The sequence below is a fragment of the Schistocerca gregaria genome, chromosome X (genome assembly GCF_023897955.1).
Source record: "Schistocerca gregaria isolate iqSchGreg1 chromosome X, iqSchGreg1.2, whole genome shotgun sequence".
NCBI classification, from domain to species: domain Eukaryota; kingdom Metazoa; phylum Arthropoda; class Insecta; order Orthoptera; family Acrididae; genus Schistocerca; species Schistocerca gregaria.
Window position 1 is genome coordinate 128,842,041 of NC_064931.1, and position 13,184 is coordinate 128,855,224.

General features: G+C 45.6%; 1 protein-coding gene across 1 annotated transcript in view; it reads left to right on the top strand.

Annotated features, from left to right (window-relative positions):
- LOC126297767 (Down syndrome cell adhesion molecule-like protein Dscam2) overlaps positions 1-13,184 on the top strand; it is a 1,507,668-nt gene that overhangs the window by 236,201 nt on the left and 1,258,283 nt on the right. The gene's annotated exons all lie outside the window — the stretch shown is intronic.

A 13,184-nucleotide genomic window follows, 5' to 3' on the forward strand; every position in this document is an offset into this window, starting at 1 on the left:
GTGTTGTGACGAGCCAGTTGCTTGGCCACCATTGACCAGACGTTCTCAGTTGGTGAGAGATCTGGAGAATGTGCTAGCCAGGGCAGCAGTCTAACGTTTTCTGTATCCAGAATGGCCCGTACAGGACCTTCAATATGCGGTCGTGCATTATCCTGCTGAAATGTAGGGTTTCGCAGGGATCGAATGAAGGTTAGAGCCACGGGTCGTAACACATCTGAAATGTAACGTCCACTGTTTAAAGTGCCGTCAATGAGAACAATAGGTGACCGAGACGTGTAATCAATGGCACCCCATACCATCACGCCCGGTGATGCGCCAGTATGGCGATTACGAATACACGCTTCCAATGTGCATTCACCGCGATGGCGCCAAACAGAGATGCGACCATCATGATGCTGTAAACAGAACCTGGATTCATCCGAAAAAATAACGTTTTGCCATTCGTGCACCCAGGTTCGTCGTTGAGTACACCACTGCAGGCTCTCCTGTCTGTGATGCAGCGTCAAGGGTAACAGCAGCCATGGTCTCCGAGCTGATACTCCATGATGCTGCAAACGTGGTCGAACTCTTCTTACAGATGGTTGTTTTCGTGCAAACGTCCCCATCTGTTGACTCAGGGATGGAAACGTGGCTGCAAGATCCGTTACAGCCATGCGGATAAGATGCCTGTCATTTCGACTGCTAGTGATACGTGACCGTTGGGATCCAGCACGGCGTTCCGTATTACCCTCCTGAACCTACCAATTCCATATTCTGCTAACAGTCACTGGATATCGACAAAACACGAGGAGCAATGTCGCGATACGATAAACCGCAATCGCGATAGGCTACACTCCGAACTTCATCAAACTCGGTAACGTGATGGTACGCATTTCTTCTCCTTACACGAGGCATCACAGCAACATTTCACCAGACAACGCCGGACAACTGCTGTTTGTATATGAGAAATCGGTTGGAAAGTTTCCTCGTGTCAGACCGTTGTAGGTGTCGCCACCGGCGCCAACCTTGTGTGAGTACTCTGAAAAGCTAATCATTTGCATATCACAGCATCTTCTTCCTGTCGGTGAAATTTCGCGTCTATAGCACGTCATCTTCGTGGTGTAGCAATTTTAATGTACAGTAGTGTACATTTTCCCCCACTTAGTGTTCCATGGTAAACTGCACTAGATTTGTAGTTCACATCATTAAGCTTATACTAAAAACTGGTGCGGTGGCGCATGCACATACGTCATGGTTGCACGACCGTTCTCTGTCGAATTTAGCGACCACTGTCGAATTCTTATCTCTCTCCGACGGCCGAGGCCGCGTGCATAATTGTGTTACTACGTGCGCTCCATCAAATATCGGTGCTGCGAAGTTAAAACACGATGATCAAACTGATAAATTTAATTGGCAATGGACGTGGCGTTAGAAGTAAAATTTTATTTTTATAGAGGCATTAAACAAACCGAATTGGTCCCACGCCTTTTCAGTTGAAAGCCGCCATCACGACTAATAACATCTTCCGCCGAACGTGTTTTCACAGATTCCTTAATAATTGACTCTTAGGTGGATCACGCCATTGCCTGTATTTCCGAGACAGAATAATCCTCGTGAAGTCTCGCGAACATGCAGTCCTTAGATATGGCTGATTCACTGGACTGGGAAATGCGAGTGTGGCGACTAAGTTCCGTGGACCTTCGTGTACTATGCGTGTGATATAACTGATGTAGGCCTTCCCATATTGACCCAATACCACGTAGACTCCACCCATACGGGAAACGAGATCATCTTTTACGGATCAGAGAACGACATCGACTTTGGAAGGGGCTAGAAAATTCCTTTAACATGTTAAAATACTCGTTAGACTGAGAAAACATCGAGCCACGAACCCATGTTTTACTTAGGCGTTCTTCGCTTTGATTACGTTTTAATCGCGTTCTCACGTGGTCAAGCTATGCGGTTTCCTCAAGTCCTTTTTGCAGAATGCGTCAGTCAGTTCACCTCGGTCCTGTAAGGTTACTCCATGCGCTAAGTGGTAAGACACTGGGGTGTTCGGTAGGACGACGGATGAAATCGTTGATCAGCCGTTCGGATTTACGTTTTCTGTAGTTTTCTTAAATTATTTCGGGCAAACACTTTTTTAAAGACATGGCCAATCTCTTTCTCCAATCCGAGCCTGCGTTTCCGATCTAGTGATGACATTGTTATTTGTCCGACGATAAATCTTAATTTTCCTTTCTTCCTTATATCAGACAGCGACTTGTTGCTTATGGTATAGCGTATGAAATATGGACAACTTTTATCAGGAGAATGCACCTGCCCATAATGGTGCTTTATTAATAGAAAAACTGTGTAGTTTGAGATTATAATTTATTGGAAACTCCGTCCTATACAACAGATTTACTGTCTTCCGATGTCTTTCATATCTTTGGGGGAAGCAATGTACTCACTAGAAAGACACTGAACAAAGTACTTTGACCTGAAAGTGATTGCGATTAAAGATAAGTGCTTTTCTTGTATAAAACATTCTCGGACCACGCCACGTCAGTTCAGGAGAAAACCTCGAGCTTTGGACGATTTCCATGATCTTCATCGTCAGGAGGTAGTCGCTGTCAAAACTGAAGGTGTGGTGGCGTGGCCCAAGGACAGCCAAGGATGTCTTCAAAAACATAAAATGCTGTTTGAGGAAAACAAAGTTTTGTCCCAGGCTCCTGCCTCGGGCATGGATGTGTGTGATGTCTTTAGCTTGGTTAGGTGTAAGTAGTTCTAAGTTCTAGGAGACTGATGACCTCAGATGTTAAGTCCCATAGTGCTCAGAGCCATTTGAACCATTTGTCCCAGGCTCCCATATGCTGGAACTCTTAAATTATAGAATCTGTATAAATAAGAATGTGTGAGAAAACCTTCAACCGTGACGGCGCACATAATCTTATCGATGCGTGGAAGCGAGCTCTCGGTGCAGAAAAAAAGCCATAGATATTTGTCGGAATGTTTAAGTTATGACGGGAGCGTTGGCACCACCAGCGCAGACGCATGACGCAACTACAGACCAAGCAGAAGCCGTCCTTGGGCTATATAAGACCACCACAGCATTAATTCCGACAGTCAGTTGCTGCTGACCATAGGGATGACAGAAATCATCGAAAGCGTGAAGTTTTACTTTGAATTGACGCGGGGAGAATTCCGAGATTGTTTTATACAACAGTGCCATCGCGAAATACTTCATTCTTACGTACAGGCACTTTTCTTACCTAGAAATACTTTCTTCCTCACAGTCAATATATAAGTTTACAGTTTTCGTGCTAAAAAATCTTAGTGTTAGCTAGAGATGGAGTAGCGTTTAGGAAAAGTGGAGGTCTGATAGCTTTTATGCTCTGTTCGTTCTTTGTTCACGGTGATTTCAGAAAGAGCTGATGACTTAGGTAGTTGTTAAAACTGAGACGCCGAACCAGTTGGCCCCTATGGGAGTAAGCTAAACTTGTTCAGTATGGTAGACCATGCCGCGGTGTCTGCAACATTCACCTCTTGAACTATACACGTACTTGTGATCACATTTCCCAAGACAATATTGTCCTGGACTGTTGTTTCTTATGACGCATACATGACAGTATGAATGTCCTATTCCTGTCCAGATTTGAGAACTTACCTAGTACACTGATTTAAACTGCCAAGAATTTTCACAACACGTACACGGTGTTGCAGGGCCGAATATTCATTCTGAAACCTTCAGCTACCTTTTATTGTAATTTGAGTCCGTAATAGCCACAAGTGTCCACATTTAAATTTATGATAGCTTTAAACTAGGAAAATTTTCATGATCAAACAAAAGGGGGAAAAATTCTACAAGAGAGAAGTGTTGATGGATCCCAATCAAAATCTGTATATACTAGAGCAGGCAGTTTTGCACATTAACATATATCATCCAACGTTGAATTCGATACTACTTTACCCTGAAAATGTCAATACAGCCCACGTATTTCCCGATTTTTATGTAAAAATTCTCTCCTTTAATTAAAAAAAATGGAAATGAGCGTTTGGCGTCATTGGCAGGGAGACCCCTTGTGGGGCAGGTCCGTCCGCCTTGGTGCAGGTCTTATTACGTTCGACGCCACATTGGGCGACCTGCGCGCCGGATGGGGATGAAACAACGATGAAGACACTACCACACCAAGTCCCTGAGCGGTGAAAATCCCCGACCCAGCCGGGAATCGAACCCGAGCCCGTAGGACGACAATCCTTCACGCTGACCACTAAACAATCGGGGCGGACTCCTTTTAATTAAACAAGATGCTGATGGGAAATCCTGTGTCCTCCAAACTGTCGCTTTCCCACATTTAGAGCTCTTTCCTAAATCGAGTCCCTGCCTTTAAGTGAAGGTTCTACCCCGTCTGGTGTTGTAATTTTAATGGCCTCCCGTGTCTACTGGATGGAAAAACTGTAATAGTTTTATGACTTCCGTTTCAATCACAACTTCTAAGTTATTGTCCCTGTAATTAATAAGGCACCTTGCCCAGCAGTAAGACAAGCACGTAACATACACTTTCTAATCTCGCCCTATATACTTCCTGTCTCCCGTTTCGCTAATGGTGCGTGTTGTATTATTCTTTCGTACTCGCAAATGGAAAAACAAAACAGTCAATTAAATGGACAGTCTAATAACAACATTTTACTTAAAGCAAAGATACACTTACACTGATGAGACAAAACATTATGACCACCTATGGCCCTGAGCACTATGGGACAACATCTGAGGTCATCAGTCCCCTAGAACTTAAAACTACTTAAACCTAACTAACCTAAGGATATCCCACACATCCATCCCCGAGGCAGGATTGGAACGTGCGACCGTAGCGGTCGCGCGGTTCCAGACTGTAGCGCCTTGAACCGCTCGGCCACCCGGCCGGCCCGAAATTAATATAGCTCGGTGATCACCACATTCGCTTAAGCTGACAGACGGCCTGCAACGAAATACATCACTGACACTGCATATCACGGATCCGACAGTTTGTTGCTAGGTTTGTGGAGGTATGTGGCATTAGATGTCTACACAGAGGTCATGTAATTCGCGTAAATAACGGGCCACCGATTTACGTTCGCAGTGATGATGTCCGACAGCGACCCAGATGAGTTCCATAGGATTTACATCAGGCGAATCTGGTAGCAGAGACATCAGCGTCAGTTCACTATAATGCTCCGCAAATCGCTGTAGCAAGGTCCTGGCCACGCTGCTGAAAAATTAAGCAGTAAGGGATGCAGGTGGTTCGCAGTTGTCAGCGTGTCTTCGATTACTACAAGTCCCATGCAAGCTGAGGAGAATGTCTCCCACTGAATAATACTGCTCCCACCGGCCTGGCGTGCTGGTGCCTGGAGCGCTGCAAGTTTCGAGAAGCCGTTCACCTCGATGACGGCATTTGTGGAGACGAACAAAAACCTAGTGTAGCAAAAATGTGATCACCCGAAGAACCGACACGTTTCCGTTGATTAATAGTCGAATGTCCATGTCCCGTGCCCACTGCAATCGTAACTGATGATGTCGTTGGGTCAACATGTGAACACGTAGGGGTGGTCTGCTGCGGAGCTTCGTGTTCAACAATGTACGATAGACAGCGTGCTCCGAAACAGTTGCCCGTGGACCATCATTTTGCTCATTCGGGAGAGAAGCCACAGATCACTATCTCTCCCATTTTACAGAGCAGACAAGCTTCCGATCCGCACGTTCTATGAAGAGTCGTGGACGCCCAACCATTTAGTGCCTAGTGGTAGCTTCACTGCCGTTCTAGCTCTTTCCGTGCATGCTGACAACACTAGCTCGTGAACATTCGACCAGCTTCGCCGTTTTCGAGATACTCGTTCACAGGCTCTTCTTAATTATAATCTGCCCTTTGTCAAAGTTGCTTATCTCAGTGGATTTCCCCATTTGCAGCTCATAGCTTCGCTTCGGCGATTCCCCGTCCGGGTCTGCTCCGCTTACGTATTTTTGTTACTGAGTCACGTGCTTGCAACGCACCAAGCGGCGTCCATCGTCGCGGTGAGCAGTGGTCTTAACGTTTTGGCTTATCAGTGTATCCACTGCTGTGGCTGAGGGAAACACGTGAGGAATTCTCTCTCTTTCCAAGAATTTATCCCAACTTGTGGGGTCTACTGGTTAATCGGATGTCATGTCAATGTTAAGGGGTGCCCAGATGCCCTTCCTGTCGCCACCCCACACCCCCCAGGAAGGAATTAGTATATCCCAATTGTCTGCGTCCAGTGTAATCCATGGAATACTACGAATGTGTTCAGATGTCAGCGAGCCGTGTAATTGAGGCGGAACATGAGGATCAGCCCGGTATTCACCTAGCGGGATGTGGAAAACCGCCTAAAAACCACATCCAGGCTGGCCGGGCCCTCGTCGTTAATCTGCCGAGCTTCCCCCCCCCCCTCCCCCCCCCTCCCCCCCCCTCCCCCCCCCCCCCCCCCCCCCCGAGTCCAGGAAGCAGCGTGTTGGCACTCTTGGCTACCCTGGCGGGTCAAAACACGTGAGGAATTATTGAAGCAAATATAACTCGTGATTTCTAAATACACAAGAAGCAGCTCAATACACTGAGCTGTGTGAATGTACAATTCTATAGATGTCTAACCCTGAATGTTCGACCGCAATTGCTACATTGACGTTTCCATTGACACAACTCAACACTCTGTACATAAAATACGTTATAGCAGTGCCTTTGTTATTAAGAAGTACGATGCAATGGCAGCATCTTACTTCATAATAACACAGGCATTGCTATTTCACGTTTATTTGCCAATACCAGTTCCTTGACTCCCAATAAACATGTCCCTCCTCAACGGGAATATATGTACCGTACGAGTGCAGTCTGTGAAACATGGACTATGACATATGGAAGTCTGGGTCTGGGTCTGACCGCGATTCGTGCACGGATAGCCGAAGCAGTTAAGGTGACCACTCGCGTAAAGCGGGAATCCGGGTTCGAGTGACGGTCTGGCACAAATTTTCATTGTCTTCAGTTCGATATACAGCTGATCGAGGCTCAAAATCGCGAATACATTTTCTGTACATTAAATACTGATATATGTTAGGTGGGGGCGAAGGTGCGACGATTCTGTCCTCTAGAGGCAGAAGTCGAACTTCAACTCTATAGACGGAACACGAGCTCGGATTGTGTCGCGGATGAGGAAAGAAATCGGTCGTGCCTGTTCAAAGGAAACATCTCAGCGCTTGTATGGAGCGATTTAGGGAAATCACGGAAAACAAATCTAGATGGCCGGAGGCGGGTTTGAACCGTCGTCGTACCAAATGCGAGTCCATTGTGCTAATCACTGCGCCACCTCGCTCGTAAACTGTTAACTCAAGACGGCACTCAAGACAGAACTGCTGCGCTTCTCCCAGGCGGCCGTATTTGACGACCGCGGCGCGACAGCGCCTCGCAACTCTCAGGAGGCGTGGCTGTTTCCTCTCCCTGGATGTGAAGTTATCGATAGCCGACGACCCAACAGTCCGCATCTCTTTTCACCACTACAACATTGGTTATAATTCGGTACTGTTACCTCGCTATCAAGTTGAGTACAAGTGCACCAAAGACTGGTATCAGTAAAGTGCTATTACTGTCTTGCCGACCAAGCACGAGAGAGTAAAACTCGTGGTTTTACACCTTCTTTTGCACGCCTCTTTACACACTGATTCATAATAGTATTCAATTCGTTTACTTCTAGCCACCTCTTACATAGGCGTTATCAAAGGAAATTTCAGTTTCAGTATAACATCTTGTGAAATGATGTGGCATTAATGCGGAAGTTAAGGCAGGTTGGTGTATCATGGGGCACAACCAAGCCATAGCGAAGTAGTCACATCTTTTAGAGGACTCGCGATAGCGTTCTCGCTTCCAGAGCACGGGGTCCCGGGTTCGATTCCCGGCGGGTTCAGGCATTTTCACCTGCCTCGAGATGATTGGGTGTTTGTGTTGTCCTCATCATTTCATCGTCATTCATGACAATGGCGAGATTGGACTGAGCAAAGGTTGGGTATTTGCACGGGCGCTGAAAACCGCGCAGTTGAGCGCCCCACAAACCAAATATCATCATCATCATCTTCATCATCATCTTCATCTTTTAGCGGAAGTGTTTCACATAATCTCTGATATTAATGTCTACTGACTCATAGCAGGAAGGTAAGATCACACTTAACACACACATATTAAAGCGTTCCGTACTCTAGAGCTGTTTGTTAGACAAAGCTTCACGTCCCAAATCGTAAGGAAAAAGGTCCATCAAGAATGGTCACAGAAGTGGGAGATATAACAGTCAAAGGGAAGACATTATGCCGCGATACACTTGCGTGTTCCGTGAAAAACCTGATCCTCCCAGAACAGGCTATCTAATCGCCATACAACTTCTATAACGTGCATCGAACTGGGTCACGGCTGACACCCTTCACATCTTTATAGGCTGAAAGTTTAGCTCCCCGCACACTGCGAAGTCCACCCAATTCAGACTTCAGCGATGCCATACTAGCGTGTTCACACTATGACAGACTACGTCGCAAGTTTCTGAAGGCCTTGATCAGAGCAGGAACTCCCCAACCTACATCTGTGACGGACCTGTTTCCACAGCTGACCGCAACGGATTAGTTCAGTATTGCCTCGTTTCTGCGATAACGAGAAGTGGATATCCAGTTATAAGTCAGACATAAAGGACCCAGCCTGAGAAGTCGTGATATATGGACCGTGTTGAGTGTGTGAATATACAAATTGTACAATGAAACTCAACTGAAATCAATGAAATTTCTAACGCCTGTGCTGTATATGTGATATTGTGCACCATATCTGTTGTTACTCACTTCTGTTTCTAAATGGTTAAAGGCAACGTCCAATAAATTTAAAAAGTTCCCAAATAGGAACGGCTCACCCCATGACAATAGTTTCAGAGAAGACGCGAAAGTTCTAGAAGTTTTTTGTACCTGACACCTACATTTATACCATGAAAATCATTATAACGAGAATATCATGTGTTAATTTCTCTTGTACTAAACGTAAATCTATCTTCCTGAGCAGCTCACGAAAGAATTGGGGGACTCACTGGTTACGCATTTCTGTGGGAGTTGCCACGCTTATTTAGTTTTCCGCGTTCCTTTTCCACACTACAAACAAGTTCTTTACGTTTTTTAAGTTGCATTTCGCGAAATATCAGGCAACTTACTGAAAAGTACTTGCAGATTAAAATCTGCAACATTTCTGTTACGGTCTCCCACGAAAGACACTTGGCTTTGACTATTGCCTTCTTCTCAATTCTCTGAAAATTCTAGCTCTAGAGAAGATTTAAGCAGACTTTTTTTAAATTTGGTACTTCTTGGAAGAATTCATGTCACCAACTGCGTTAATCTGAGGTCTAGTGATGTGAAATTTCTTATTCTCTACATAGTACGCGGAGAGTGTACTTCGTACGGTAAAACTGTACTCTGGACACCGATGTAACCACGGCTGTGATCAAGCAGAACTTCACGCATGATGCTCTATATCGGAGGTGTTAGCTCCACAGCGCCAGGGGATACTCTCTGCAGATTTTGGAGGGAAAAGGGAAAGCTAGTGACTAATTGGGAAACTGAGCCGCTGTGATGTGATTTGTAGTCAACTGCACGCTAAAGGTGAGGATCCAGGTTTGCTTCCCGATCCGGCACACAGTTTTAGCTTTCCACATACATTCAACGTGATATATACGACCAGCGGCTCATGAACTGCATATGTAAGTGAAAACTGTCGTTCGAAACCGTAGTTAGAGTGCCGTCACCTGTGAGGTTAGTAACCAAGTCACGTGACTGACAATGAAACAATACACACATTGCGTCATCGCGTTTCTCATTTTTTCGCACAGTTATAGCAGATGTAACAAATGTTGCTCTAGTACGAGTCGCTTCTGAAGACATTCGGAGAAACTAAGGATTAAAGTTATAGGAGCTTGTTGAATACCATACCAAAGTGCCGTTAGCGCTACTGGCGAATACAGATAGTAGAAAGTCTGCCCGTAGTGCGTTCTATTCAGGCAACCTTTTTTTCCTGACCATAAACCAAACCCTCACATCACTAAAATTAAGCATTTTTCTTCAGAAAAGAATAATAATAATAATAATAATAATGCCTATAATAGCAATAATCACTGTGATACATCCGTGATGATGTACAGGTTGATTATAATTAAACTTCCAAAACACAGTAGAAATAACACCTCTGGTCAAAATGACGTAAAATTGCAACGGAATATTATCGGAGAAGTAAGAAAACGTATGGTGGAAGAAAAAACTAGTGTGAAAGTTGATCAATAGATGGCTCTGTATGTGCAAAAATACGTAAATGAAAACACCTGCCATGAGCACGACCCATTGAAGTTGGTACAAACACGCCGGGTAAACGGCTTTTCCTCCTTTCACGTCTGTAACGTTCGCCATGACTGTCTCACTGCAGGATCGCGCTCTGCTTGTAAAGCTGTGTTACATGAGTGATGAATGTGCACGCGTCACTCCGAAGAAGTTCGGGACACTGATGGGTTTGAAAACAGGCGTTCGTCCGATGACTGCCGTGGGTTTGGAGAAAATTATTCGGAGATTAGAAAAGACGGGTCCTTTTGGTGTGAAGCCTGGTACAGGGAGGGAACGAATTGATTCGACGTCAGTGGAAGCAGTGGCCACAGCAATGCAGCAGGAGACGAGTGGTGGTGTAGTGCACGGGAAATTGCCCGAACATTGGCTACACCCGTGAGCACGGTGCCTACGAGAGTTGGAAGTTAAATAGTGGCAACTGTTTACTCACTACCGATACAAAAGAGTTACATGTCTGCACCTGTTACTGTACTTCAAAATAGCCACCAGCGTTGTGGAAGGCGTAGTATACCGTTAGCAGAGCCTGTTCTGTTGATGGTGCGAATGGAGCGGTCTAAAGGGATGGTGATTCTCGAATATAACTGTGATGGTGTTATCCTAACCCATTACGTTCCTCCACGATGTACCGTGAGTGCATAGTATTACTGTTCATTTTTGGAGCATCACCTGCGACCAGCTTTGCGAAAGAAGCGGTGACACTTTCTTCACAACCCACCCATCGTTTTGCACGACAATGCGTGGGCGCATACAGCGCAAGCTCTGGCTACTATGTGCGGTCGATGGGACTGGGAAATACTATACTCCCCGGACTTAAGTCCCTGTGACTTTGGTTTGATTCCTAAGATGAAGGAACCACTTCGTGGCATTCGCTTCAGAGCTGTCCCAGAGATTCGACAGGTAGTAGACCGCTCCAGGCGCACCATCAACAGAGCAGGCTATGCTAATATTATACTATGCCTTCCACATGGCAGGAAACGGGTTCTACACAACGCTGGTGACTACTCTGAAGGACAGTAACAGGTGCAAACATGGAAGCCTTTTGTATCGGTTGTGAATAAATAGTTGCCACTATTTAAGTTCCACCTCTCGTAAAATCCTACGAAATATCCTCCTTTGCAATCCAGTCAAAATTACCGATGTGCATGTGTTGCTTCCTGTTGACCTACCAACAAGAGAGACCTTTGCTTTAGAATTTCTTGCTCGCATGGAAGTGGACATTGATTGGCCGTGGAAGATTTTGTGGGCAGACGAAGCCCACTTCCATCTGACAGGATAAGACAATATACAGAAACGTCTAATATGGGCAACGGAAAATCCACACGCAAGTCAACCAGTACCACTTCATCCTGAAAAGGTTACTGTGTGGTGCGGGCTTAAGGCATCATTTGTCATAGGGCCATATTTTTTGGAAGAGACAGGTGCGTCCAGTCCTGTTACCCTGTACCATCACCGGTACGCCCTATGAGTGCCTTTTGCGCAACAACGCCATTCCAGCTCTCCAACAGTGTGGCTGTGTGGATGGGATCATTTTTATGAAAGATGGCGCACCTCCGCACATTGCAAATCCAGTTAAGCAGCTGCTGAAGTGCCATGTCGGAAGTGCTGGAATTATCAGCCGCCATTTCCCTACAGCCTGGTCATCCCGATCACCTGAGCTTAATCCGTGTAACTTCTGCTTGTGGGGCTATCTTAAAAATGTTGTGATCAGTATTCTGATTGCAAACACACTCTGAATGTGAACCCGGAAACACTTAGATCAGTTGTGGAACATGCTGTTTCGATTTCAAATGGTTCAAATGGTCTGAGAGGATTCGAACCTGCGACCGTAGAAGTCCCGCGGTTCCGGACTGAAGCGCCTAGAACCGCTCGGCCACCGTGGCCGGCATCTCGATTTCAAATTACCTGTACACCCATGCACACTGAGTAGTACAGTTTGTTTAACGTCAAACGTACACCTTAGGCATTGTTGTACGATTCATCTGTCATTTGTAATCGACCACTATTCAATTAAGATGCTTACAGCGCCATCTATCTATTTTTCTTCTGCCATACGTTTTCCCCTTTCTCCGATAATATTCCGTTGCTATTTGATTTCATGCTGACCAGTGGTGTTATTTCTACAGCGGTTTGAAAGTTAAATTATAATCAACCTGTATAATGAAGTCATACTGGACCATGCCTGCTTTGAATAACGCAAACTCTGTCTGATCAAAGGCATCTGGAAAAGCCTGTACAATGGTGAATTAACCACTAGGTGTCATGAGAGCTGTAGCCGCCTGTATTAAAGCGGGCGGCGAGTACTATAGAGAAGTGTAACACCCGAACGTGGACTGGTCACTGGATGTTACCTCAGTAACAAATCCATCAGGGACATATCAACCCTTCTAAAGGTTCCCAAGTAGGCTGTTAGTGATCTGACTGAAGTGGAAACGCGAGGGAACAGCCAGCTAAACCAGCAACAGGCAGACCTCCCGTACTGACGCACAGAGACCACCGAGCATTGCGAAAGACCCTTGTTAAAAATCGCACGAAACCACAGGAAGGAATTACTCGTGACTTCTAAGTTATTACTAGCGGTCCAGCTAGCACTGCGATTGTGGGTAGTGATGCAACCATCGAACATCTTCTCATTAGCATCACATTTCTGTAGTCAACGCTCAGTGACGCTTTAAGTGCTTCACCACTGGGCAGTGGATGACTGTAAACTAGTGATTTGTAATGATGAATCATGTCCTGTGACAATCCGGTCATAATGTTTCATTTGGCTAATGCCTGGAGAACGTTATCTACCGTCATTCATACTGGCAACACTGAAATACGGAGGAAATGCTGT